This window comes from Pleurodeles waltl, chromosome 1_1 (genome assembly GCF_031143425.1).
Source record: "Pleurodeles waltl isolate 20211129_DDA chromosome 1_1, aPleWal1.hap1.20221129, whole genome shotgun sequence".
Taxonomy (NCBI): domain Eukaryota; kingdom Metazoa; phylum Chordata; class Amphibia; order Caudata; family Salamandridae; genus Pleurodeles; species Pleurodeles waltl.
In genome coordinates, this window is record NC_090436.1 from 40,770,432 (window position 1) to 40,798,041 (window position 27,610).

Below are 27,610 nucleotides of genomic sequence, written 5' to 3' on the forward strand. Positions count from 1 at the left end.
AATCTGAGAGGAGCCACAAATTTCCTTCCACCCAGTGTTCCCCCAAGTCTCCCGCTAAAAACGATACCTCACTTGTGTGGGTAGGCCTAGCGCCCGTGACAGGAAATGCCCCAAAGCGCAACGTGGACACATCCAATTTTTTTAAAGAAAACAGAGGTGTTTTATGCAAAGTGCCTACCTGTAGATTTTGGCCTCTAGCTCAGCAGGCACCTAGGATAACCTACCAAACCTGTGCATTTCTGAAAACTAGAGACCTAGGGGAATTCAAGATGGGGTGACTTGTGGGGCTCGGACCAGGTTCTGTTACCCAGAATCCTTTGCAAACCTCAAAATTTGGCGAAAAAAACACATGTTCCTCACATTTCTGTGGCAGAAAGTTCTGGAATCTGAGAGGTGCCACAAATTTCTTTCCACCCAGCGTTCCCCCAAGTCTCCCGATAAAAATGATACCTCACTTGTGTGGGTAGGCCTTGCGCCCGCAACACGAAATGCCCCAAAACACAACGTGGACACATCCAATTTTTTTAAAGAAAACCGAGGTGTTTTTTGCAAAGTGCCTACCTGTAGATTTTGGCCTCTAGCTCAGCCGGCACCTAGGGAAACCTACCAAACCTGTGTATTTCTGAAAACTAGAGACCTAGGGGAATTCAAGATGGGGTGACTTGTGGGGCTCGGACCAGGTTCTGTTACCCAGAATCCTTTGCAAACCCCAAAATTTGGCTAAAAAAACACATGTTCCTCACATTTCTGTGGCAGAAAGTTCTGGAATCTGAGAGGAGCCTCAAATTTCCTTCCACCCAGCGTTCCCCCAAGTCTCCCGATAATAATGATACCTCACTTGTGTGGGTAGGCCTAGCGCCCGTGACAGGAAATGCCCCAAAGCGCAACGTGGACACATCCAATTTTTTGAAAGAAAACAGAGGTGTTTTTTGCAAAGTGCCTACCTGTAGATTTTGGGCTCTAGTTCAGCCGGAACCTAGGGAAACCTACCAAACCTGTGCATTTCTGAAAACTAGAGACCTAGGGGAATTCAAGATGGGGTGACTTGTGGGGCTCGGACCAGGTTCTGTTTCCCAGAATCCTTTGCAAACCTCAAAATTTGGCGAAAAAAACACATGTTCCTCACATTTCTGTGGCAGAAAGTTCTGGAATCTGAGAGGAGCCCCAAATTTCCTTCCACCCAGCGTTCCCCCAAGTCTCCCGATAAAAATGATACCTCACTTGTGTGGGTAGGCCTAGCGCCCGCAATAGGAATTGCCCCAAAGCGCAATGTGGACACATCCAATTTTTTGAAAGAAAACAGAGGTGTTTTTTGCAAAGTGCCTACCTGTAGATTTTGGCCTCTAGCTCAGCCGGCACCTAGGGAAACCTACCAAACCTGTGTATTTCTGAAAACTAGAGACCTAGGGGAATCCAAGATGGGGTGACTTGTGGGGCTCGGACCAGGTTCTGTTACCCAGAATCCTTTGCAAACCTCAAAATTTGGCTAAAAAAACACATGTTCCTCACATTTCTGTGGCAGAAAGTTCTGGAATCTGAGAGGAGCCACAAATTTCCTTCCACCCAGTGTTCCCCCAAGTCTCCCGCTAAAAACGATACCTCACTTGTGTGGGTAGGCCTAGCGCCCGCGACAGGAAATGCCCCAAAGCGCAAAGTGGACACATCCAATTTTTTTAAAGAAAACAGAGGTGTTTTATGCAAAGTGCCTACCTGTAGATTTTGGCCTCTAGCTCAGCAGGCACCTAGGATAACCTACCAAACCTGTGCATTTCTGAAAACTAGAGACCTAGGGGAATTCAAGATGGGGTGACTTGTGGGGCTCGGACCAGGTTCTGTTACCCAGAATCCTTTGCAAACCTCAAAATTTGGCGAAAAAAACACATGTTCCTCACATTTCTGTGGCAGAAAGTTCTGGAATCTGAGAGGTGCCACAAATTTCTTTCCACCCAGCGTTCCCCCAAGTCTCCCGATAAAAATGATACCTCACTTGTGTGGGTAGGCCTTGCGCCCGCAACACGAAATGCCCCAAAACACAACGTGGACACATCCAATTTTTTTAAAGAAAACCGAGGTGTTTTTTGCATAGTGCCTACCTGTAGATTTTGGCCTCTAGCTCAGCCGGCACCTAGGGAAACCTACCAAACCTGTGTATTTCTGAAAACTAGAGACCTAGGGGAATTCAAGATGGGGTGACTTGTGGGGCTCGGACCAGGTTCTGTTACCCAGAATCCTTTGCAAACCCCAAAATTTGGCTAAAAAAACACATGTTCCTCACATTTCTGTGGCAGAAAGTTCTGGAATCTGAGAGGAGCCTCAAATTTCCTTCCACCAAGCGTTCCCCCAAGTCTACCGATAATAATGATACCTCATTTGTGTGGGTAGGCCTAGCGCCCGTGACAGGAAATGCCCCAAAGCGCAACGTGGACACATCCAATTTTTTGAAAGAAAACAGAGGTGTTTTTTGCAAAGTGCCTACCTGTAGATTTTGGGCTCTAGTTCAGCCGGAACCTAGGGAAACCTACCAAACCTGTGCATTTCTGAAAACTAGAGACCTAGGGGAATTCAAGATGGGGTGACTTGTGGGGCTCGGACCAGGTTCTGTTACCCAGAATCCTTTGCAAACCTCAAAATTTGGCTAAAAAAACACATGTTCCTAACATTTCTGTGGCAGAAAGTTCTGGAATCTGAGAAGAGCCACAAATTTCCTTCCACCCAGCGTTCCCCCAAGTCTCCCGATAAAAATGATACCTCACTTGTGTGGGTAGGCCTAGCGCCCGCAACAGGAAATGCCCCAAAGCGCAACGTGGACACATCCAATTTTTTGAAAGAAAACAGAGGTGTTTTTTGCAAAGTGCCTACCTGTAGATTTTGGCCTCTAGCTCAGCCGGCACCTAGGGAAACCTACCAAACCTGTGCATTTCTATAAACTAGAGACCTAGGGGAATCCAAGATGGGGTGACTTGTGGGGCTCGGACCAGGTTCTGTTACCCAGAATCCTTTGCAAACCCCAAAATTTGGCTAAAAAAACACATGTTCCTCACATTTCTGTGGCAGAAAGTTCTGGAATCTGAGAGGAGCCACAAATTTCCTTCCACCCAGCGTTCCCCCAAGTCTCCCGATAAAAATGATACCTCACTTGTGTGGGTAGGCCTTGCGCCCGCAACACGAAATGCCCCAAAACACAACGTGGACACATCCAATTTTTTTAAAGAAAACCGAGGTGTTTTTTGCAAAGTGCCTACCTGTAGATTTTGGCCTCTAGCTCAGCCGGCACCTATTGAAACCTACCAAACCTGTGCATTTCTGAAAACTAGAGACCTAGGGGAATCCAAGATGGGGTGACTTGTGGGGCTCGGACCAGGTTCTGTTACCCAGAATCCTTTGCAAACCTCAAAATTTGGCTAAAAAAACACATGTTCCTAACATTTCTGTGGCAGAAAGTTCTGGAATCTGAGAAGAGCCACAAATTTCCTTCCACCCAGCGTTCCCCTAAGTCTCCCGATAAAAATGATACCTCACTTGTGTGGGTAGGCCTACCGCCCGCAACAGGAAATGCCCCAAAGCGCAACGTGGACACATCCAATTTCTTGAAAGAAAACCGAGGTGTTTTTTGCAAAGTGCCTACCTGTAGATTTTGGCCTCTAGCTCAGCCGGCACCTATTGAAACCTACCAAACCTGTGCATTTCTGAAAACTAGAGACCTAGGGGAATCCAAGATGGGGTGACTTGTGGGGCTCGGACCAGGTTCTGTTACCCAGAATCCTTTGCAAACCTCAAAATTTGGCTAAAAAAACACATGTTCCTAACATTTCTGTGGCAGAAAGTTCTGGAATCTGAGAGGAGCCACAAATTTCCTTCCACCCAGCGTTCCCCTAAGTCTCCCGATAAAAATGATACCTCACTTGTGTGGGTAGGCCTACCGCCAGCAACAGGAAATGCCCCAAAGCGCAACGTGGACACATCCAATTTCTTGAAAGAAAACAGAGGTGTTTTTTGCAAAGTGCCTACCTGTAGATTTTGGCCTCTAGCTCAGCCGGCACCTAGGGAAACCTACCAAACCTGTGCATTTCTGAAAACTAGAGACCTAGGGGAATCCAAGATGGGGTGACTTGTGGGGCTCGGACCAGGTTCTGTTACCCAGAATCCTTTGCAAACCTCAAAATTTGGCTAAAAAAACACATGTTCCTCACATTTCTGTGGCAGAAAGTTCTGGAATCTGAGAGGAGCCACAAATTTCCTCCCACCCAGTGTTCCCCCAAGTCTCCCGCTAAAAACGATACCTCACTTGTGTGGGTAGGCCTAGCGCCTGCGACAGGAAATGCCCCAAAGCGCAACGTGGACACATCCAATTTTTTGAAAGAAAACAGAGGTGTTTTTTGCAAAGTGCCTACCTGTAGATTTTGGCCTCTAGCTCAGCAGGCACCTAGGGAAACCGACCAAACCTTTGCATTTCTGAAAACTAGAGACCTAGGGGAATTCAAGATGGGGTGACTTGTGGGGCTCGGACCAGGTTCTGTTACCCAGAATCCTTTGCAAACCTAGAAATTTGGCGAAAAAAACACATGTTCCTCACATTTCTGTGGCAGAAAGTTCTGGAATCTGAGAGGTGCCACAAATTTCCTTCCACCCAGCGTTCCCCAAGTCTCCCGATAAAAATGATACCTCACTTGTGTGGGTAGGCCTAGCGCCCGTGATACGAAATGCCCCAAAACACAACGTGGACACATCCAATTTTTTTAAAGAAAACCGAGGTGTTTTTTGCAAAGTGCCTACCTGTAGATTTTGGCCTCTAGCTCAGCCGGCACCTAGGGAAACCTACCAAACCTGTGCATTTCTGAAAACTAGAGACCTAGGGGAATTCAAGATGGGGTGACTTGTGGGGCTCGGACCAGGTTCTGTTACCCAGAATCCTTTGCAAACCTCAACATTTGGGTAAAAAAACACATGTTCCTCACATTTCTGTGGCAGAAAGTTCTGGAATCTGAGAGGAGCCACAAATTTCCTTCCACCCAGCGTTCCCACAAGTCTCCCGATAAAAATGATACCTCACTTGTGTGGGTAGGCCTGGCGCCCGCAACAGGAAATGCCCCAAAGCGCAACGTGGACACATCCAATTTTTTGAAAGAAAACAGAGGTGTTTTTTGCAAAGTGCCTACCTGTAGATTTTGGCCTCTAGCTCAGCCGGCACCTAGGGAAACCTACCAAACCTGCGCATTTCTGAAAACTAGAGACCTAGGGGAATCCAAGATGGGGTGACTTGTGGGGCTCGGACCAGGTTCTGTTACCCAGAATCCTTTGCAAACCTCAAAATTTGGCTAAAAAAACACATGTTCCTCACATTTCTGTGGCAGAAAGTTCTGGAATCTGAGAGGAGCCACAAATTTCCTTCCACCCAGCGTTCCCCTAAGTCTCCCGATAAAAATGATACCTCACTTGTGCGGGTAGGCCTACCGCCCGCAACAGGAAATGCCCCAAAGCGCAACGTGGACACATCCAATTTCTTGAAAGAAAACAGAGGTGTTTTTTGCAAAGTGCCTACCTGTAGATTTTGGCCTCTAGCTCAGCCGGCACCTAGGGAAACCTACCAAACCTGTGCATTTCTGAAAACTAGAGACCTAGGGGAATCCAAGATGGGGTGACTTGTGGGGCTCGGACCAGGTTCTGTTACCCAGAATCCTTTGCAAACCTCAAAATTTGGCTAAAAAAACACATGTTCCTCACATTTCTGTGGCAGAAAGTTCTGGAATCTGAGAGGAGCCACAAATTTCCTTCCACCCAGTGTTCCCCCAAGTCTCCCGCTAAAAACAATACCTCACTTGTGTGGGTAGGCCTAGCGCCCGCGACAGGAAATGCCCCAAAGCGCAACGTGGACACATCCAATTTTTTGAAAGAAAACAGAGGTGTTTTTTGCAAAGTGCCTACCTGTAGATTTTGGCCTCTAGCTCAGCAGGCACCTAGGGAAACCTACCAAACCTTTGAATTTCTGAAAACTAGAGACCTAGGGGAATTCAAGATGGGGTGACTTGTGGGGCTCGGACCAGGTTCTGTTACCGAGAATCCTTTGCAAACCTCAAAATTTGGCGAAAAAAACACATGTTCCTCACATTTCTGTGGCAGAAAGTTCTGGAATCTGAGAGGTGCAACAAATTTCCTTCCACCCAGCGTTCCCCCAAGTCTCCCGATAAAAATGATACCTCACTTGTGTGGGTAGGTCTTGCGCCCGCAACACGAAATGCCCCAAAACACAACGTGGACACATCCAAATTTATGGAAGAAAACAGAGGTGTTTTTTGCGAAGTGCCTACCTGTAGATTTTGGCCTATTGCTCAGCCGGCACCTAGGGAAACCTACCAAACCTGTGTATTTCTGAAAACTAGAGACCTAGGGGAATTCATGATGGGGTGACTTGTGGGGCTCGGACCAGGTTCTGTTACCCAGAATCCTTTGCAAACCCCAAAATTTGGCTAAAAAAACACATGTTCCTCACATTTCTGTGGCAGAAAGTTCTGGAATCTGAGAGGAGCCACAAATTTCCTTCCACCCAGCGTTCCCCTAAGTCTCCCGATAAAAATGATACCTCACTTGTGCGGGTAGGCCTACCGCCCGCAACAGGAAATGCCCCAAAGCGCAACGTGGACACATCCAATTTCTTGAAAGAAAACAGAGGTGTTTTTTGCAAAGTGCCTACCTGTAGATTTTGGCCTCTAGCTCAGCCGGCACCTAGGGAAACCTACCAAACCTGTGCATTTCTGAAAACTAGAGACCTAGGGGAATCCAAGATGGGGTGACTTGTGGGGCTCGGACCAGGTTCTGTTACCCAGAATCCTTTGCAAACCTCAAAATTTGGCTAAAAAAACACATGTTCCTCACATTTCTGTGGCAGAAAGTTCTGGAATCTGAGAGGAGCCACAAATTTCCTTCCACCCAGTGTTCCCCCAAGTCTCCCGCTAAAAACAATACCTCACTTGTGTGGGTAGGCCTAGCGCCCGCGACAGGAAATGCCCCAAAGCGCAACGTGGACACATCCAATTTTTTGAAAGAAAACAGAGGTGAATTTTTGCAAAGTGCCTACCTGTAGATTTTGGCCTCTAGCTCAGCAGGCACCTAGGGAAACCTACCAAACCTTTGAATTTCTGAAAACTAGAGACCTAGGGGAATTCAAGATGGGGTGACTTGTGGGGCTCGGACCAGGTTCTGTTACCGAGAATCCTTTGCAAACCTCAAAATTTGGCGAAAAAAACACATGTTCCTCACATTTCTGTGGCAGAAAGTTCTGGAATCTGAGAGGTGCAACAAATTTCCTTCCACCCAGCGTTCCCCCAAGTCTCCCGATAAAAATGATACCTCACTTGTGTGGGTAGGTCTTGTGCCCGCAACACGAAATGCCCCAAAACACAACGTGGACACATCCAAATTTATGGAAGAAAACAGAGGTGTTTTTTGCGAAGTGCCTACCTGTAGATTTTGGCCTATTGCTCAGCCGGCACCTAGGGAAACCTACCAAACCTGTGTATTTCTGAAAACTAGAGACCTAGGGGAATTCATGATGGGGTGACTTGTGGGGCTCGGACCAGGTTCTGTTACCCAGAATCCTTTGCAAACCCCACAATTTGGCTAAAAAAACACATGTTCCTCACATATCTGTGGCAGAAAGTTCTGGAATCTGAGAGGAGCCACAGATTTCCTTCTACCCAGCGTTCCCCCAAGTCTCCCGATAAAAATTATACCTCACTTGTGTGGGTAGGCCTAGCGCCCGTGACAGGAAATGCCCCAAAGCGCAACGTGGACACATCCAATTTTTTTAAAGAAAACAGAGGTGTTTTTTGCAAAGTTCCTACCTGTAGATTTTGGCCTCTAGCTCAGCCGGAACCGAGGGAAACCCACCAAACCTGTGCATTTCTGAAAACTAGAGACCTAGGGGAATTCAAGATGGGGTGACTTGTGGGGCTCGGACCAGGTTCTGTTACCAAGAATCCTTTGCAATCCCCAAAATTTGGCTAAAAAAAAACATGTTCCTCACATTTCTGTGGCAGAAAGTTCTGGAATCTGAGAGGAGCCACAAATTTCCTTCCACCCAGCGTTCCCCCAAGTCTCCCGATAAAAATGATACCTCACTTGTGTGGGTAGGCCTAGCGCCCGTGACAGGAAATGCCCCAAAGCGCAACGTGGACACATCCAATTTTTTGAAAGAAAACCGAGGTGTTTTTTGCAAAGTGCCTACCTGTAGATTTTGGCCTCTAGCTCAGCCGGCACCTATTGAAACCTACCAAACCTGTGCATTTCTGAAAACTAGAGACCTAGGGGAATCCAAGATGGGGTGACTTGTGGGGCTCGGACCAGGTTCTGTTACCCAGAATCCTTTGCAAACCTCAACATTTGGGTAAAAAAACACATGTTCCTCACATTTCTGTGGCAGAAAGTTCTGGAATCTGAGAGGTGCCACAAATTTCCTTCCACCCAGCGTTCCCCCAAGTCTCCCGATAAAAATGATACCTCACTTGTGTGGGTAGGCCTGGCGCCCGCAACAGGAAATGCCCCAAAGCGCAACGTGGACACATCCAATTTTTTTAAAGAAAACAGAGGTGTTTTTTGCAAAGTGCCTACCTGTAGATTTTGGCCTCTAGCTCAGCCGGCACCTAGGGAAACCTACCAAACCTGTGCATTTCTGAAAAGTAGAGACCTAGGGGAATCCAAGATGGGGTGACTTGTGGGGCTCGGACCAGGTTCTGTTTCCCAGAATCCTTTGCAAACCTCAAAATTTGGCGAAAAAAATACATGTTCCTCACATTTCTGTGGCAGAAAGTTCTGGAATCTGAGAGGAGCCCCAAATTTCCTTCCACCCAGCGTTCCCCCAAGTCTCCCGATAAAAATGATACCTCACTTGTGTGGGTAGGCCTAGCGCCCGCAATAGGAATTGCCCCAAAGCGCAATGTGGACACATCCAATTTTTTGAAAGAAAACAGAGGAGTTTTTTGAAAAGTGCCTACCTGTAGATTTTGGCCTCTAGCTCAGCCGGCACCTATTGAAACCTACCAAACCTGAGCATTTCTGAAAACTAGAGACCTAGGGGAATCCAAGATGGGGTGACTTGTGGGGCTCGGACCAGGTTCTGTTACCCAGAATCCTTTGCAAACCTCAAAATTTAGCTAAAAAAACACATGTTCCTCACATTTCTGTGGCAGAAAGTTCTGGAATCTGAGAGGAGCCACAAATTTCCTTCCACCCAGCGTTCCCCCAAGTCTCCCGATAAAAATGATACCTCACTTGAGTGGGTAGGCCTAGCGCCGGCAACAGGAAATGCCCCAAAGCGCAACGTGGACACATCCAATTTTTTGAAAGAAAACAGAGGTGTTTTTTGCAAAGTGCCTACCTGTAGATTTTGGCCTCTAGCTCAGCCGGCACCTATTGAAACCTACCAAACCTGTGCATTTCTGAAAACTAGAGACCTAGGGGAATCCAAGATGGGGTGACTTGTGGGGCTCGGACCAGGTTCTGTTACCCAGAATCCTTTGCAAACCTCAACATTTGGGTAAAAAAACACATGTTCCTCACATTTCTGTGGCAGAAAGTTCTGGAATCTGAGAGGAGCCACAAATTTCCTTCCACCCAGCGTTCCCCCAAGTCTCCCGATAAAAATGATACCTCACTTGTGTGGGTAGGCCTGGCGCCCGCAACAGGAAATGCCCCAAAGCGCAACGTGGACACATCCAATTTTTTTAAAGAAAACAGAGGTGTTTTTTGCAAAGTGCCTACCTGTAGATTTTGGCCTCTAGCTCAGCCGGCACCTAGGGAAACCTACCAAACCTGTGCATTTCTGAAAAGTAGAGACCTAGGGGAATCCAAGATGGGGTAACTTGTGGGGCTCGGACCAGGTTCTGTTTCCCAGAATCCTTTGCAAACCTCAAAATTTGGCGAAAAAAACACATGTTCCTCACATTTCTGTGGCAGAAAGTTCTGGAATCTGAGAGGAGCCCCAAATTTCCTTCCACCCAGCGTTCCCCCAAGTCTCCCGATAAAAATGATACCTCACTTGTGTGGGTAGGCCTAGCGCCCGCAATAGGAATTGCCCCAAAGCGCAATGTGGACACATCCAATTTTTTGAAAGAAAACAGAGGAGTTTTTTGAAAAGTGCCTACCTGTAGATTTTGGCCTCTAGCTCAGCCGGCACCTATTGAAACCTACCAAACCTGAGCATTTCTGAAAACTAGAGACCTAGGGGAATCCAAGATGGGGTGACTTGTGGGGCTCGGACCAGGTTCTGTTACCCAGAATCCTTTGCAAACCTCAAAATTTAGCTAAAAAAACACATGTTCCTCACATTTCTGTGGCAGAAAGTTCTGGAATCTGAGAGCAGCCACAAATTTCCTTCCACCCAGCGTTCCCCCAAGTCTCCCGATAAAAATGATACCTCACTTGAGTGGGTAGGCCTAGCGCCCGCAACAGGAAATGCCCCAAAGCGCAACGTGGACACATCCAATTTTTTTAAAGAAAACAGAGGTGTTTTTTGCAAAGTGCCTACCTGTAGATTTTGGCCTCTAGCTCAGCCGGCACCTAGGGAAACCTACCAAACCTGTGCATTTCTATAAACTAGAGACCTAGCGGAATCCAAGATGGGGTGACTTGTGGGGCTCGGACCAGGTTCTGTTACCCAGAATCCTTTGCAAACCCCAAAATTTGGCTAAAAAAACACATGTTCCTCACATTTCTGTGGCAGAAAGTTCTGGAATCTGAGAGGAGCCACAAATTTCCTTCCACACAGCGTTCCCCCAAGTCTCCCGATAAAAATGATACCTCACTTGTGTGGGTAGGCCTTGCGCCCGCAACACGAAATGCCCCAAAACACAACGTGGACACATCCAATTTTTTTAAAGAAAACCGAGGTGTTTTTTGCAAAGTGCCTACCTGTAGATTTTGGCCTCTAGCTCAGCCGGCATGTAGGGAAACCTACCAAACCTGTGCATTTCTGAAAACTAGAGACCTAGGGGAATCCAAGATGGGGTGACTTGTGGGGCTCGGACCAGGTTCTGTTACCCAGAATCCTTTGCAAACCTCAACATTTGGGTAAAAAAACACATGTTCCTCACATTTCTGTGGCAGAAAGTTCTGGAATCTGAGAGGAGCCACAAATTTCCTTCCACCCAGCGTTCCCCCAAGTCTCCCGATAAAAATGATACCTCACTTGTGTGGGTAGGCCTGGCGCCCGCAACAGGAAATGCCCCAAAGCGCAACGTGGACACATCCAATTTTTTTAAAGAAAACAGAGGTGTTTTTTGCAAAGTGCCTACCTGTAGATTTTGGCCTCTAGCTCAGCCGGCATGTAGGGAAACCTACCAAACCTGTGCATTTCTGAAAACTAGAGACCTAGGGGAATTCAAGATGGGGTGACTTGTGGGGCTCGGACCAGGTTCTGTTACCCAGAATCCTTTGCAAACCTCAACATTTGGCTAAAAAAACACATGTACCTCACATTTCTGTGGCAGAAAGTTCTGGAATCTGAGAGGAGCCCCAAATTTCCTTCCACCCAGCGTTCCCCCAAGTCTCCCGATAAAAATGATACCTCACTTGTTTGGGTAGGCCTTGTGCCCGCAACACGAAATGCCCCAAAACACAACGTGGACACATCCAATTTTTTTAAAGAAAACCGAGGTGTTTTTTGCAAAGTGCCTACCTGTAGATTTTGGCCTCTAGCTCAGCCGGCACCTATTGAAACCTACCAAACCTGTGCATTTCTGAAAACTAGAGACCTAGGGGAATCCAAGATGGGGTGACTTGCGGGGCTCGGACCAGGTTCTGTTACCCAGAATCCTTTGCAAACCTCAACATTTGGGTAAAAAAACACATGTTCCTCACATTTCTGTGGCAGAAAGTTCTGGAATCTGAGAGGAGCCACAAATTTCCTTCCACCCAGCGTTCCTCCAAGTCTCCCGATAAAAATGATACCTCACTTGTGTGGGTAGGCCTGGCGCCCGCAACAGGAAATGCCCCAAAGCGCAACGTGGACACATCCAATTTTTTTAAAGAAAACAGAGGTGTTTTTTGCAAAGTGCCTACCTGTAGATTTTGGCCTCTAGCTCAGCCGGCACCTAGGGAAACCTACCACACCTGTGCACTTCTGAAAACTAGAGACCTAGGGGAATCCAAGATGGGGTGACTTGTGGGGCTCGGACCAGGTTCTGTTACCCAGAATCCTTTGCAAACCTCAAAATTTGGCTAAAAAAACACATGTTCCTCACATTTCTGTGGCAGAAAGTTCTGGAATCTGAGAGGAGCCACAAATTTCCTTCCACCCAGCGTTCCCCTAAGTCTCCCGATAAAAATGATACCTCACTTGTGTGGGTAGGCCTACCGCCCGCAACAGGAAATGCCCAAAAGCGCAACGTGGACACATCCAATTTCTTGAAAGAAAACAGAGGTGTTTTTTGCAAAGTGCCTACCTGTAGATTTTGGCCTCTAGCTCAGCCGGCACCTAGGGAAACCTACCAAACCTGTGCATTTCTGAAAACTAGAGACCTAGGGGAATCCAAGATGGGGTGACTTGTGGGGCTCGGACCAGGTTCTGTTACCCAGAATCCTTTGCAAACCTCAAAATTTGGCTAAAAAAACACATGTTCCTCACATTTCTGTGGCAGAAAGTTCTGGAATCTGAGAGGAGCCACAAATATCCTTCCACCCAGTGTTCCCCCAAGTCTCCCGCTAAAAACGATACCTCACTTGTGTGGGTAGGCCTAGCGCCCGTGACAGGAAATGCCCCAAAGCGCAACGTGGACACATCCAATTTTTTGAAAGAAAACAGAGGTGTTTTTTGCAAAGTGCCTACCTGTAGATTTTGGTCTCTAGCTCAGCCGGCACCTACGGAAACCTACCAAACCTGTGTATTTCTGAAAACTAGAGACCTAGGGGAATTCAAGATGGGGTGACTTGTGGGGCTCGGACCAGGTTCTGTTACCCAGAATCCTTTGTAAACCCCACAATTTGGCTAAAAAAACACATGTTCCTCACATTTCTGTGGCAGAAAGTTCTGGAATCTGAGAGGAGCCTCAAATTTCCTTCCACCCAGCGTTCCCCCAAGTCTCCCGATAAAAATGATACCTCACTTGTGTGGGTAGGCCTTCCGCCCGCAACAGGAAATGCCCCAAAGCGCAACGTGGACACATCCAATTTCTTGAAAGAAAACAGAGGTGTTTTTTGCAAAGTGCCTACCTGTAGATTTTGGCCTCTAGCTCAGCAGGCACCTTGGGAAACCTACCAAACCTTTGCATTTCTGAAAACTAGAGACCTAGGGAAATTCAAGATGGGGTGACTTGTGGGGCTCGGACCAGGTTCTGTTACCCAGAATCCTTTGCAAACCTCAAAATTTGGCGAAAAAAACACATGTTCCTCACATTTCTGTGGCAGAAAGTTCTGGAATCTGAGAGGTGCCACAAATTTCCTTCCACCCAGCGTTCCCCCAAGTCTCCCGATAAAAATGATACCTCACTTGTGTGGGTAGGTCTTGCGCCCGCAACACGAAATGCCCCAAAACACAACGTGGACACATCCATTTTTTTTAAAGAAAACCGAGGTGTTTTTTGCAAAGTGCCTACCTGTAGATTTTGGCCTCTAGCTCAGCCGTCACCTAGGGAAACCTACCAAACCTGTGTATTTCTGAAAACTAGAGACCTAGGGGAATTCAAGATGGGGTGACTTGTGGGGATCGGACCAGGTTCTGTTACCCAGAATCCTTTGCAAACCCCACAATTTGGCTAAAAAAACACATGTTCCTCACATATCTGTGGCAGAAAGTTCTGGAATCTGAGAGGAGCCACAGATTTCCTTCTACCCAGCGTTCCCCCAAGTCTCCCGATAAAAATTATACCTCACTTGTGTGGGTAGGCCTAGCGCCCGTGACAGGAAATGCCCCAAAGCGCAACGTGGACACATCCAATTTTTTGAAAGAAAACAGAGGTGTTTTTTGCAAAGTTCCTACCTGTAGATTTTGGCCTCTAGCTCAGCCGGAACCGAGGGAAACCCACCAAACCTGTGCATTTCTGAAAACTAGAGACCTAGGGGAATTCAAGATGGGGTGACTTGTGGGGCTCGGACCAGGTTCTGTTACCCAGAATCCTTTGCAATCCCCAAAATTTGGCTAAAAAAAAACATGTTCCTCACATTTCTGTGGCAGAAAGTTCTGGAATCTGAGAGGAGCCACAAATTTCCTTCCACCCAGCGTTCCCCCAAGTCTCCCGATAAAAATGATACCTCACTTGTGTGGGTAGGCCTAGCGCCCGTGACAGGAAATGCCCCAAAGCGCAACGTGGACACATCCAATTTTTTGAAAGAAAACCGAGGTGTTTTTTGCAAAGTGCCTACCTGTAGATTTTGGCCTCTAGCTCAGCCGGCACCTATTGAAACCTACCAAACCTGTGCATTTCTGAAAACTAGACACCTAGGGGAATCCAAGATGGGGTGACTTGTGGGGCTCGGACCAGGTTCTGTTACCCAGAATCCTTTGCAAACCTCAACATTTGGGTAAAAAAACACATGTTCCTCACATTTCTGTGGCAGAAAGTTCTGGAATCTGAGAGGAGCCACAAATTTCCTTCCACCCAGCGTTCCCCCAAGTCTCCCGATAAAAATGATACCTCACTTGTGTGGGTAGGCCTGGCGCCCGCAACAGGAAATGCCCCAAAGCGCAACGTGGACACATCCAATTTTTTTAAAGAAAACAGAGTTTTTTTTTGCAAAGTGCCTACCTGTAGATTTTGGCCTCTAGCTCAGCCGGCACCTAGGGAAACCTACTAAACCTGTGCATTTCTGAAAAGTAGAGACCTAGGGGAATCCAAGATGGGGTGACTTGTGGGGCTCGGACCAGGTTCTGTTACCCAGAATCCTTTGCAAACCTCAAAATTTGGCTAAAAAAACACATGTTCCTTACATTTCTGTGGCAGAAAGTTCTGGAATCTGAGAGGAGCCACAAATTTCCTTCCACCCAGCGTTCCCCTAAGTCTCCCGATAAAAATGATACCTCACTTGTGTGGGTAGGCCTACCGCCCGCAACAGGAAATGCCCCAAAGCGCAACGTGGACACATCCAATTTCTTGAAAGAAAACAGAGGTGTTTTTTGCAAAGTGCCTACCTGTAGATTTTGGCCTCTAGCTCAGCCGGCACCTAGGAAAACCTACCAAACCTGTGCATTTCTGAAAACTAGAGACCTAGGGGAATCCAAGATGGGGTGACTTGTGGGGCTCGGACCAGGTTCTGTTACCCAGAATCCTTTGCAAACCTCAAAATTTGGCAAAAAAAAAACACATATTCCTCACATTTCTGTGGCAGAAAGTTCTGGAATCTGAGAGGAGCCACAAATTTCCTCCCACCCAGTGTTCCCCCAAGTCTCCCGCTAAAAACGATACCTCACTTGTGTGGGTAGGCCTAGCGCCCGCGACAGGAAATGCCCCAAAGTGCAACGTGGACACATCCAATTTTTTGAAAGAAAACAGAGGTGTTTTTTGCAAAGTGCCTACCTGTAGATTTTGGCCTCTAGTCAGCAGGCACCTAGGGAAACCTACCAAACCTTTGCATTTCTGAAAACTAGAGACCTAGGGTAATTCAAGATGGGGTGACTTGTGGGGCTCGGACCAGGTTCTGTTATCCAGAATCCTTTGCAAACCTCAAAATTTGGCGAAAAAAACACATGTTCCTCACATTTCTGTGGCAGAAAGTTCTGGAATCTGAGAGGTGCCACAAATTTCCTTCCACCCAGCGTTCCCCCAAGTCTCCCGATAAAAATGATACCTCACTTGTGTGGGTAGGTCTTGCGCCCGCTACACGAAATGCCCCAAAACACAACGTGGACACATCCAATTTTTTGAAAGAAAACCGAGGTGTTTTTTGCAAAGTGCCTACCTGTAGATTTTGGCCTCTAGCTCAGCCGGAACGGAGGGAAACCTACCAAACCTGTGCATTTCTGAAAACTAGAGACCTAGGGGAATTCAAGATGGGGTGACTAGTGGGGCTCGGACCAGGTTCTGTTACCCAGAATCCTTTGCAAACCTCAAAATTTGGCGAAAAAAACACATGTTCCTCACATTTCTGTGGCAGAAAGTTCTGGAATCTGAGAGGAGCCACAAATTTCCTTCCACCCAGCGTTCCCCCAAGTCTCCCGATAAAAATGATACCTCACTTGTGTGGGTTGGCCTGGCGCCCGCAACAGGAAATGCCCCAAAGCGCAACGTGGACACATCCAATTTTTTGAAAGAAAAAACAGGGGTGTTTTTTGCAAAGTGCCTACCTGTAGATTTTGGCCTCTAGCTCAGCCGGCACCTACTGAAACCTACCAAACCTGTGCATTTCTGAAAACTAGAGACCTAGGGGAATCCAAGATGGGGTGACTTGTGGGGCTCGGACCAGGTTCTGTTACCCAGAATCCTTTGCAAACCTCAAAATTTGGCTAAAAAAACACATGTTCCTCACATTTCTGTGGCAGAAAGTTCTGGAATCTGAGAGGAGCCACAAATTTCCTTCCACCCGGTGTTCCCCCAAGTCTCCCGCTAAAAACGATACCTCACTTGCGTGGGTAGGCCTAGCGCCCGCGACAGGAAATGCCCCAAAGCGCAACGTGGACACATCCAATTTTTTGAAAGAAAACAGAGGTGTTTTTTGCAAAGTGCCTACCTGTAGATTTTGGCCTCTAGCTCAGCAGGCACCTAGGGAAACCTACCAAACCTTTGAATTTCTGAAAACTAGAGACCTAGGGGAATTCAAGATGGGGTGACTTGTGGGGCTCGGACCAGGTTCTGTTACCCAGAATCCTTTGCAAACCTCAAAATTTGGCGAAAAAAACACATGTTCCTCACATTTCTGTGGCAGAAAGTTCTGGAATCTGAGATGTGCCACAAATTTCCTTCCACCCAGCGTTCCCCCAAGTCTCCCGATAAAAATGATACCTCACTTGTGTGGGTAGGTCTTGCGCCCGCTACACGAAATGCCCCAAAACACAACGTGGACACATCCAATTTTTTGAAAGAAAACCGAGGTGTTTTTTGCAAAGTGCCTACCTGTAGATTTTGGCCTCTAGCTCAGCCGGCACCTAGGGAAACCTACCAAACCTGTGTATTTCTGAAAACTAGAGACCTAGGGGAATTCAAGATGGGGTGACTTGTGGGGCTCGGACCAGGTTCTGTTACCCAGAATCCTTTGCAAACCCCAAAATTTGGCTAAAAAAACACATGTTCCTCACATTTCTGTGGCAGAAAGTTCTGGAATCTGAGAGGAGCCACAAATTTCATTCCACCCAGCGTTCCCCCAAGTCTCCCGATAAAAATGATACCTCACTTGTGTGGGTAGGCCTAGCGCCTGTGACAGGAAATGCCCCAAAGCGCAACGTGGACACATCCAATTTTTTGAAAGAAAACCGAGGTGTTTTTTGCAAAGTGCCTACCTGTAGATTTTGGCCTCTAGTTCAGCCGGCACCTATTGAAACCTACCAAACCTGTGCATTTCTGAAAACTAGAGACCTAGGGGAATCCAAGATGGGGTGACTTGTGGGGCTCGGACCAGGTTCTGTTACCCAGAATCCTTTGCAAACCTCAACATTTGGGTAAAAAAACACATGTTCCTCACATTTCTGTGGCAGAAAGTTCTGGAATCTGAGAGGAGCCACAAATTTTCTTCCACCCAGCGTTCCCCCAAGTCTCCCGATAAAAATGATACCTCACTTGTGTGGGTAGGCCTGGCGCCCGCAACAGGAAATGCCCCGAAACGCAACGTGGACACACCCAATTTTTTTAAAGAAAACAGAGGTGTTTTTTGCAAAGTGCCTACCTGTAGATTTTGGCCTCTAGCTCAGCCGGCACCTAGGGAAACCTACCAAACCTGTGCATTTCTGAAAACTAGAGACCTAGGGGAATCCAAGATGGGGTGACTTGTGGGGCTCGGACCAGGTTCTGTTACCCAGAATCCTTTGCAAACCTCAAAATTTGTCTAAAAAAACACATGTTCCTCACATTTCTGTGGCAGAAAGTTCTGGAATCTGAGAGGAGCCACAAATTTCCTTCCACCCAGTGTTCCCCCAAGTCTCCCGCTAAAAACGATACCTCACTTGTGTGGGTAGGCCTAGCGCCCGCGACAGGAAATGCCCCAAAGCGCAACGTGGACACATCCAATTTTTTGAAAGAAAACAGAGGTGTTTTTTGCAAAGTGCCTACCTGTAGATTTTGGCCTCTAGCTCAGCAGGCACCTAGGGAAACTTACCAAACCTTTGCATTTCTGAAAACTAGAGACCTAGGGGAATTCAAGATGGGGTGACTTGTGGGGCTCGGACCAGGTTCTGTTACCCAGAATCCTTTGCAAACCTCAAAATTTGGCGAAAAAAACAAATGTTCCTCACATTTCTGTGGCAGAAAGTTCTGGAATCTGAGAGTTGCCACACATTTCCTTCCACCCAGCGTTCCCCCAAGTCTCTCGATAAAAATGATACCTCACTTGTGTGGGTAGGTCTTGCGCCCGCAACACGAAATGCCCCAAAACACAACGTGGACACATCCAATTTTTTTAAAGAAAACCGAGGTGTTTTTTGCAAAGTGCCTACCTGTAGATTTTGGCCTCTAGCTCAGCCGGCACCTAGGGAAACCTACCAAACCTGTGTATTTCTGAAAACTAGAGACCTAGGGGAATTCAAGATGGGGTGACTTGTGGGGCTCGGACCAGGTTCTGTTACCCAAAATCCTTTGTAAACCCCAACATTTGGCTAAAAAAACACATGTTCCTCACATTTCTGTGGCAGAAAGTTCTGGAATCTGAGAGGAGCCTCAAATTTCCTTCCACCCAGCGTTCCCCCAAGTCTCCCGATAAAAATGATACCTCACTTGTGTGGGTAGGCCTAGCGCCCGTGACAGGAAATGCCCCAAAACGCAACGTGGACACATCCAATTTTTTGAAAGAAAACAGAGGTGTTTTTTGCAAAGTGCCTACCTGTAGATTTTGGCCTCTAGCTCAGCCGGAACCGAGGGAAACCTACCAAACCTGTGCATTTCTGAAAACTAGAGACCTAGGGGAATTCAAGATGGGGTGACTTGTGGGGCTCGGACCAGGTTCTGTTACCCAGAATCCTTTGCAAACCCCAAAATTTGGCTAAAAAAACACATGTTCCTCACATTTCTGTGGCAGAAAGTTCTGGAATCTGAGAGGAGCCACAAGTTTCCTTCCACCCAGCGTTCCCCCAAGTCTCCTGATAAAAATGATACCTCACTTGTGTGGGTAGGCCTAGCGCCCGTGACAGGAAATGCCCCAAAGCGCAACGTGGACACATCCAATTTTTTTAAAGAAAACCGAGATGTTTTTTGCAAAGTGCCTACCTGTAGATTTTGGGATCTAGCTCAGCCGGCACCTATTGAAACCTACCAAACCTGTGCATTTCTGAAAACTAGAGACCTAGGGGAATCCAAGATGGGGTGACTTGTGGGGCTCGGACCAGGTTCTGTTACCCAGAATCCTTTGCAAACCTCAACATTTGGGTAAAAAAACACATGTTCCTCACATTTCTGTGGCAGAAAGTTCTAGAATCTGAGAGGAGCCACAAATTTCCTTCCACCCAGCGTTCCCCCAAGTCTCCCGATAAAAATGATACCTCACTTGTGTGGGTAGGCCTGGCGCCCGCAACAGGAAATGCCCCAAAGCGCAACGTGGACACATCCAATTTTTTTAAAGAAAACAAAGGTGTTTTTTGCAAAGTGCCTACCTGTAGATTTTGGCCTCTAGCTCAGCCGGCACCTAGGGAAACCTACCAAACCTGTGCATTTCTGAAAACTAGAGACCTAGGGGAATCCAAGATGGGGTGACTTGTGGGGCTCGGACCAGGTTCTGTTACCAAGAATCCTTTGCAAACCTCAAAATTTGGCTAAAAAAACACATGTTCCTCACATTTCTGTGGCAGAAAGTTCTGGAATCTGAGAGGAGCCACAAATTTCCTTCCACCCAGCGTTCCCCCAAAGTCTCCCGATAAAAATTATACCTCACTTGTGTGGGTAGGCCTACCGCCCGCAACAGGAAATGCCCCAAAGCGCAACGTGGACACATCCAATTTCTTGAAAGAAAACCGAGGTGTTTTTTGCAAAGTGCCTACCTGTAGATTTTGGCCTCTAGCTCAGCCGGCACCTAGGGAAACCTACCAAACCTGTGCATTTCTGAAAACTAGAGACCTAGGGGAATCCAAGATGGGGTGACTTGTGGGGCTCGGACAAGGTTCTGTTACCCAGAATCCTTTGCAAACCTCAAAATTTGGCTAAAAAAACACATGTTCCTCACATTTCTGTGGCAGAAAGTTCTGGAATCTGAGAGGAGCCACAAATTTCCTTCCACCCAGTGTTCCCCCAAGTCTCCCGCTAAAAACGATACCTCACTTGTGTGGGTAGGCCTAGCGCCCGCGACAGGAAATGCCCCAAAGCGCAACGTGGACACATCCAATTTTTTGAAAGAAAACAGAGGTGTTTTATGCAAAGTGCCTACCTGTAGATTTTGGCCTCTAGCTCAGCAGGCACCTAGGATAACCTACCAAAGCTGTGCATTTCTGAAAACTAGAGACCTAGGGGAATTCAAGATGGGGTGACTTGTGGGGCTCGGACCAGGTTCTGTTACCCAGAATCCTTTGCAAACCTCAAAATTTGGCGAAAAAAACACATGTTCCTCACATTTCTGTGGCAGAAAGTTCTGGAATCTGAGAGGTGCCACAAATTTCCTTCCACCCAGCGTTCCCCCAAGTCTCCCGATAAAAATGATACCTCACTTGTGTGGGTAGGCCTTGCGCCCGCAACACGAAATGCCCCAAAACACAACGTGGACACATCCAATTTTTTTAAAGAAAACCGAGGTGTTTTTTGCAAAGTGCCTACCTGTAGATTTTGGCCTCTAGCTCAGCCGGCACCTAGGGAAACCTACCAAACCTGTGTATTTCTGAAAACTAGAGACCTAGGGGAATTCAAGATGGGGTGACTTGTGGGGCTCGGACCAGGTTCTGTTACCAAGAATCCTTTGCAAACCCCAAAATTTGGCTAAAAAAACACATGTTCCTCACATTTCTGTGGCAGAAAGTTCTGGAATCTGAGAGGAGCCTCAAATTTCCTTCCACCCAGCGTTCCCCCACGTCTCCCGATAAAAATGATACCTCACTTGTGTGGGTAGGCCTAGCGCCCGTGACAGGAAATGCCCCAAAGCGCAACGTGGACACATCCAATTTTTTGAAAGAAAACAGAGGTGTTTTTTGCAAAGTGCCTACCTGTAGATTTTGGGCTCTAGCTCAGCCGGAACCTAGGGAAACCTACCAAACCTGTGCATTTCTGAAAACTAGAGACCTAGGGGAATTCAAGATGGGGTGACTTGTGGGGCTCGGACCAGGTTCTGTTTCCCAGAATCCTTTGCAAACCTCAAAATTTGGCGAAAAAAACACATGTTCCTCACATTTCTGTGGCAGAAAGTTCTGGAATCTGAGAGGAGCCCCAAATTTCCTTCCACCCAGCGTTCCCCCAAGTCTCCCGATAAAAATGATACCTCACTTGTGTGGGTAGGCCTAGCGCCCGCAATAGGAATTGCCCCAAAGCGCAATGTGGACACATCCAATTTTTTGAAAGAAAACAGAGGAGTTTTTTGAAAAGTGCCTACCTGTAGATTTTGGCCTCTAGCTCAGCCGGCACCTATTGAAACCTACCAAACCTGAGCATTTCTGAAAACTAGAGACCTAGGGGAATCCAAGATGGGATGACTTGTGGGGCTCGGACCAGGTTCTGTTACCCAGAATCCTTTGCAAACCTCAAAATTTAGCTAAAAAAACACATGTTCCTCACATTTCTGTGGCAGAAAGTTCTGGAATCTGAGAGGAGCCACAAATTTCCTTCCACCCAGCGTTCCCCCAAGTCTCCCGATAAAAATGATACCTCACTTGAGTCGTTAGGCCTAGCGCCCGCAACAGGAAATGCCCCAAAGCGCAACGTGGACACATCCAATTTTTTGAAAGAAAACCGAGGTGTTTTTTGCAAAGTGCCTACCTGTAGATTTTGGCCTCTAGCTCAGCCGGCATGTAGGGAAACCTACCAAACCTGTGCATTTCTGAAAACTAGAGACCTAGGGGAATTCAAGATGGGGTGACTTGTGGGGCTCGGACCAGGTTCTGTTACCCAGAATCCTTTGCAAACCTCAACATTTGGCTAAAAAAACACATGTACCTCACATTTCTGTGGCAGAAAGTTCTGGAATCTGAGAGGAGCCACAAATTTCCTTCCACCCAGCGTTCCCCCAAGTCTCCCGATAAAAATGATACCTCACTTGTGTGGGTAGGCCTAGCGCCCGCAACAGGAAATGCCCCAAAGCGCAACGTGGACACATCCAATTTTTTTAAAGAAAACAGAGGTGTTTTTTGCAAAGTGCCTACCTGTAGATTTTGGCCTCTAGCTCAGCCGGCACCTAGGGAAACCTACCAAACCTGTGCATTTCTATAAACTAGAGACCTAGGGGAATCCAAGATGGGGTGACTTGTGGGGCTCGGACCAGGTTCTGTTACCCAGAATCCTTTGCAAACCCCAAAATTTGGCTAAAAAAACACATGTTCCTCACATTTCTGTGGCAGAAAGTTCTGGAATCTGAGAGGAGCCACAAATTTCCTTCCACCCAGCGTTCCCCCAAGTCTCCAGATAAAAATGATACCTCACTTGTGTGGGTAGGCCTTGCGCCCGCAACACGAAATGCCCCAAAACACAACGTGGACACATCCAATTTTTTTAAAGAAAACCGAGGTGTTTTTTGCAAAGTGCCTACCTGTAGATTTTGGCCTCTAGCTCAGCCGGCACCTAGGGAAACCTACCAAACCTGTGTATTTCTGAAAACTAGAGACCTAGGGGAATTCAAGATGGGGTGACTTGTGGGGCTCGGACCAGGTTCTGTTACCCAGAATCCTTTGCAAACCCCAAAATTTGGCTAAAAAAACACATGTTCCTCACATTTCTGTGGCAGAAAGTTCTGGAATCTGAGAGGAGCCTCAAATTTCCTTCCACCCAGCGTTCCCCCAAGTCTCCCGATAAAAATGATACCTCACTTGTGTGGGTAGGCCTAGAGCCCGTGACAGGAAATGCCCCAAAGCGCAACGTGGACACATCCAATTTTTTGAAAGAAAACAGAGGTGTTTTTTGCAAAGTGCCTACCTGTAGATTTTGGGCTCTAGCTCAGCCGGAACCTAGGGAAACCTACCAAACCTGTGCATTTCTGAAAACTAGAGACCTAGGGGAATTCAAGATGGGGTGACTTGTGGGGCTCGGACCAGGTTCTGTTTCCCAGAATCCTTTGCAAACCTCAAAATTTGGCAAAAAAAACACATGTTCCTCACATTTCTGTGGCAGAAAGTTCTGGAATCTGAGAGGAGCCCCAAATTTCCTTCCACCCAGCGTTCCCCCAAGCCTCCCGATAAAAATGATACCTCACTTGTGTGGGTAGGCCTAGCGCCCGCAATAGGAATTGCCCCAAAGCGCAATGTGGACACATCCAATTTTTTGAAAGAAAACAGAGGAGTTTTTTGAAAAGTGCCTACCTGTAGATTTTGGCCTCTAGCTCAGCCGGCACCTATTGAAACCTACCAAACCTGAGCATTTCTGAAAACTAGAGACCTAGGGGATTCCAAGATGGGGTGACTTGTGGGGCTCGGACCAGGTTCTGTTACCCAGAATCCTTTGCAAACCTCAAAATTTAGCTAAAAAAACACATGTTCCTCACATTTCTGTGGCAGAAAGTTCTGGAATCTGAGAGGAGCCACAAATTTCCTTCCACCCAGCGTTCCCCCAAGTCTCCCGATAAAAATGATACCTCACTTGTGTGGGTAGGCCTAGCGCCCGCAACAGGAAATGCCCCAAAGTGCAACGTGGACACATCCAATTTTTTGAAAGAAAACCGAGGTGTTTTTTGCAAAGTGCCTACCTGTAGATTTTGGCCTCTAGCTCAGCCGGCATGTAGGGAAACCTACCAAACCTGTGCATTTCTGAAAACTAGAGACCTAGGGGAATTCAAGATGGGGCGACTTGTGGGGCTCGGACCAGGTTCTGTTACCCAGAATCCTTTGCAAACCTCAAAATTTGGCTAAAAAAACACATGTTCCTCACTTTTCTGTGGCAGAAAGTTCTGGAATCTGAGAGGAGCCACACATTTTCTTCCACCCAGCGTCCCCCCTAGGTCTCCCGATAAAAATGATACCTCATTTGTGTGGGTAGGCCTAGCGCCCGCAACAGGAAATGCCCCAAGGCGCAACGTGGACACATCCAATTTTTTGAAAGAAAACAGAGGTGTTTTTTGCAAAGTGCCTACCTGTAGATTTTGGCCTCTAGCTCAGCCGGCACCTAGGGAAACCTACCAAACCTGTGCATTTCTATAAACTAGAGACCAAGGGGAATCCAAGATGGGGTGACTTGTGGGGCTCGGACCAGGTTCTGTTACCCAGAATCCTTTGCAAACCCCAAAATTTGGCTAAAAAAACACATGTTCCTCACATTTCTATGGCAGAAAGTTCTGGAATCTGAGAGGAGCCACAAATTTCCTTCCACCCAGCGTTCCCCCAAGTCTCCCGATAAAAATGATACCTCACTTGTGTGGGTAGGCCTTGCGCCCGTAACACGAAATGCCCCAAAACACAACGTGGACACATCCAATTTTTTTTAAGAAAACCGAGGTGTTTTTTGCAAAGTGCCTACCTGTAGATTTTGGCCTCTAGCTCAGCCGGCACCTAGGGAAACCTACCAAACCTGTGTATTTCTGAAAACTAGAGACCTAGGGGAATTCAAGATGGGGTGACTTGTGGGGCTCGGACCAGGTTCTGTTACCCAGAATCCTTTGCAAACCTCAAAATTTAGCTAAAAAAACACATGTTCCTCACATTTCTGTGGCAGAAAGTTCTGGAATCTGAGAGGAGCCTCAAATTTCCTTCCACCCAGCGTTCCCCCAAGTCTCCCGATAAAAATGATACCTCACTTGTGTGGGTAGGCCTAGAGCCCGTGACAGGAAATGCCCCAAAGCGCAACGTGGACACATCCAATTTTTTGAAAGAAAACCGAGGTGTTTTTTGCAAAGTGCCTACCTGTAGATTTTGGCCTCTAGCTCAGCCGGCATGTAGGGAAACCTACCAAACCTGTGCATTTCTGAAAACTATGCACATAGGGGATAGGGGAATTCAAGATGGGGTGACTTGTGGGGCTCGGACCAGGTTCTGTTACCCAGAATCCTTTGCAAACCTCAACATTTGGCTAAAAAAACACATGTACCTCACATTTCTGTGGCAGAAAGTTCTGGAATCTGAGAGGAGCCACAAATTTCCTTCCACCCAGCGTTCCCCCAAGTCTCCCGATAAAAATGATACCTCACTTGTGTGGGTAGGCCTAGCGCCCGCAACAGGAAATGCCCCAAAGCGCAACGTGGACACATCCAATTTTTTTAAAGAAAACAGAGGTGTTTTTTGCAAAGTGCCTACCTGTAGATTTTGGCCTCTAGCTCAGCCGGCACCTAGGGAAACCTACCAAACCTGTGCATTTCTATAAACTAGAGACCTAGGGGAATCCAAGATGGGGTGACTTGTGGGGCTCGGACGAGGTTCTGTTACCCAGAATCCTTTGCAAACCCCAAAATTTGGCTAAAAAAACACATGTTCCTCACATTTCTGTGGCAGAAAGTTCTGGAATCTGAGAGGAGCCACAAATTTCCTTCCACCCAGCGTTCCCCCAAGTCTCCCGATAAAAATGATACCTCACTTGTGTGGGTAGGCCTTGCGCCCGCAACACGAAATGCCCCAAAACACAACGTGGACACATCCAATTTTTTTAAAGAAAACCGAGGTGTTTTTTGCAAAGTGCCTACCTGGAGATTTTGGCCTCTAGCTCAGCCGGCACCTAGGGAAACCTACCAAACCTGTGTATTTCTGAAAACTAGAGACCTAGGGGAATTCAAGATGGGGTGACTTGTGGGGCTCGGACCAGGTTCTGTTACCCAGAATCCTTTGCAAACCCCAAAATTTGGCTAAAAAAACACATGTTCCTCACATTTCTGTGGCAGAAAGTTCTGGAATCCGAGAGGAGCCTCAAATTTCCTTCCACCCAGCGTTCCCCCAAGTCTCCCGATAAAAATGATACCTCACTTGTGTGGGTAGGCCTAGAGCCCGTGACAGGAAATGCCCCAAAGCGCAACGTGGACACATCCAATTTTTTGAAAGAAAACAGAGGTGTTTTTTGCAAAGTGCCTACCTGTAGATTTTGGGCTCTAGCTCAGCCGGAACCTAGGGAAACCTACCAAACCTGTGCATTTCTGAAAACTAGAGACCTAGGGGAATTCAAGATGGGGTGGCTTGTGGGGCTCGGACCAGGTTCTGTTTCCCAGAATCCTTTGCAAACCTCAAAATTTGGCAAAAAAAACACATGTTCCTCACATTTTTGTGGCAGAAAGTTCTGGAATCTGAGAGGAGCCCCAAATTTCCTTCCACCCAGCGTTCCCCCAAGTCTCCCGATAAAAATGATTCCTCACTTGTGTGGGTAGGCCTAGCGCCCGCAATAGGAATTGCCCCAAAGCGCAATGTGGACACTTCCAATTTTTTGAAAGAAAACAGAGGAGTTTTTTGAAAAGTGCCTACCTGTAGATTTTGGCATCTAGCTCAGCCGGCACCTATTGAAACCTACCAAACCTGAGCATTTCTGAAAACTAGAGACCTAGGGGAATCCAAGATGGGGTGACTTGTGGGGCTCGGACCAGGTTCTGTTACCCAGAATCCTTTGCAAACCTCAAAATTTAGCTAAAAAAACACATGTTCCTCACATTTCTGTGGCAGAAAGTTCTGGAATCTGAGAGGAGCCACAAATTTCCTTCCACCCAGCGTTCCCCCAAGTCTCCCGATAAAAATGATACCTCACTTGTGTGGGTAGGCCTAGCGCCCGCAACAGGAAATGCCCCAAAGCGCAACGTGGACACATCCAATTTTTTGAAAGAAAACCGAGGTGTTTTTTGCAAAGTGCCTACCTGTAGATTTTGGCCTCTAGCTCAGCCGGCATGTAGGGAAACCTACCAAACCTGTGCATTTCTGAAAACTAGAGACCTAGGGTAATTCAAGATGGGGCGACTTGTGGGGCTCGGACCAGGTTCTGTTACCCAGATTCCTTTGCAAACCTCAAAATTTGGCTAAAAAAACACATGTTCCTCACTTTTCTGTGGCAGAAAGTTCTGGAATCTGAGAGGAGCCACACATTTTCTTCCACCCAGCGTCCCCCCTAGGTCTCCCGATAAAAATGATACCTCATTTGTGTGGGTAGGCCTAGCGCCCGCAACAGGAAATGCCCCAAGGCGCAACGTGGACACATCCAATTTTTTGAAAGAAAACCGAGGTGTTTTTTGCAAAGTGCCTACCTGTAGATTTTGGCCTCTAGCTCAGCCGGCACCTAGGGAAACCTACCAAACCTGTGCATTTCTATAAACTAGAGACCTAGGGGAATCCAAGATGGGGTGACTTGTGGGGCTCGGACCAGGTTCTGTTACCCAGAATCCTTTGCAAACCCCAAAATTTGGCTAAAAAAACACATGTTCCTCACATTTCTGTGGCAGAAAGTTCTGGAATCTGAGAGGAGCCACAAAT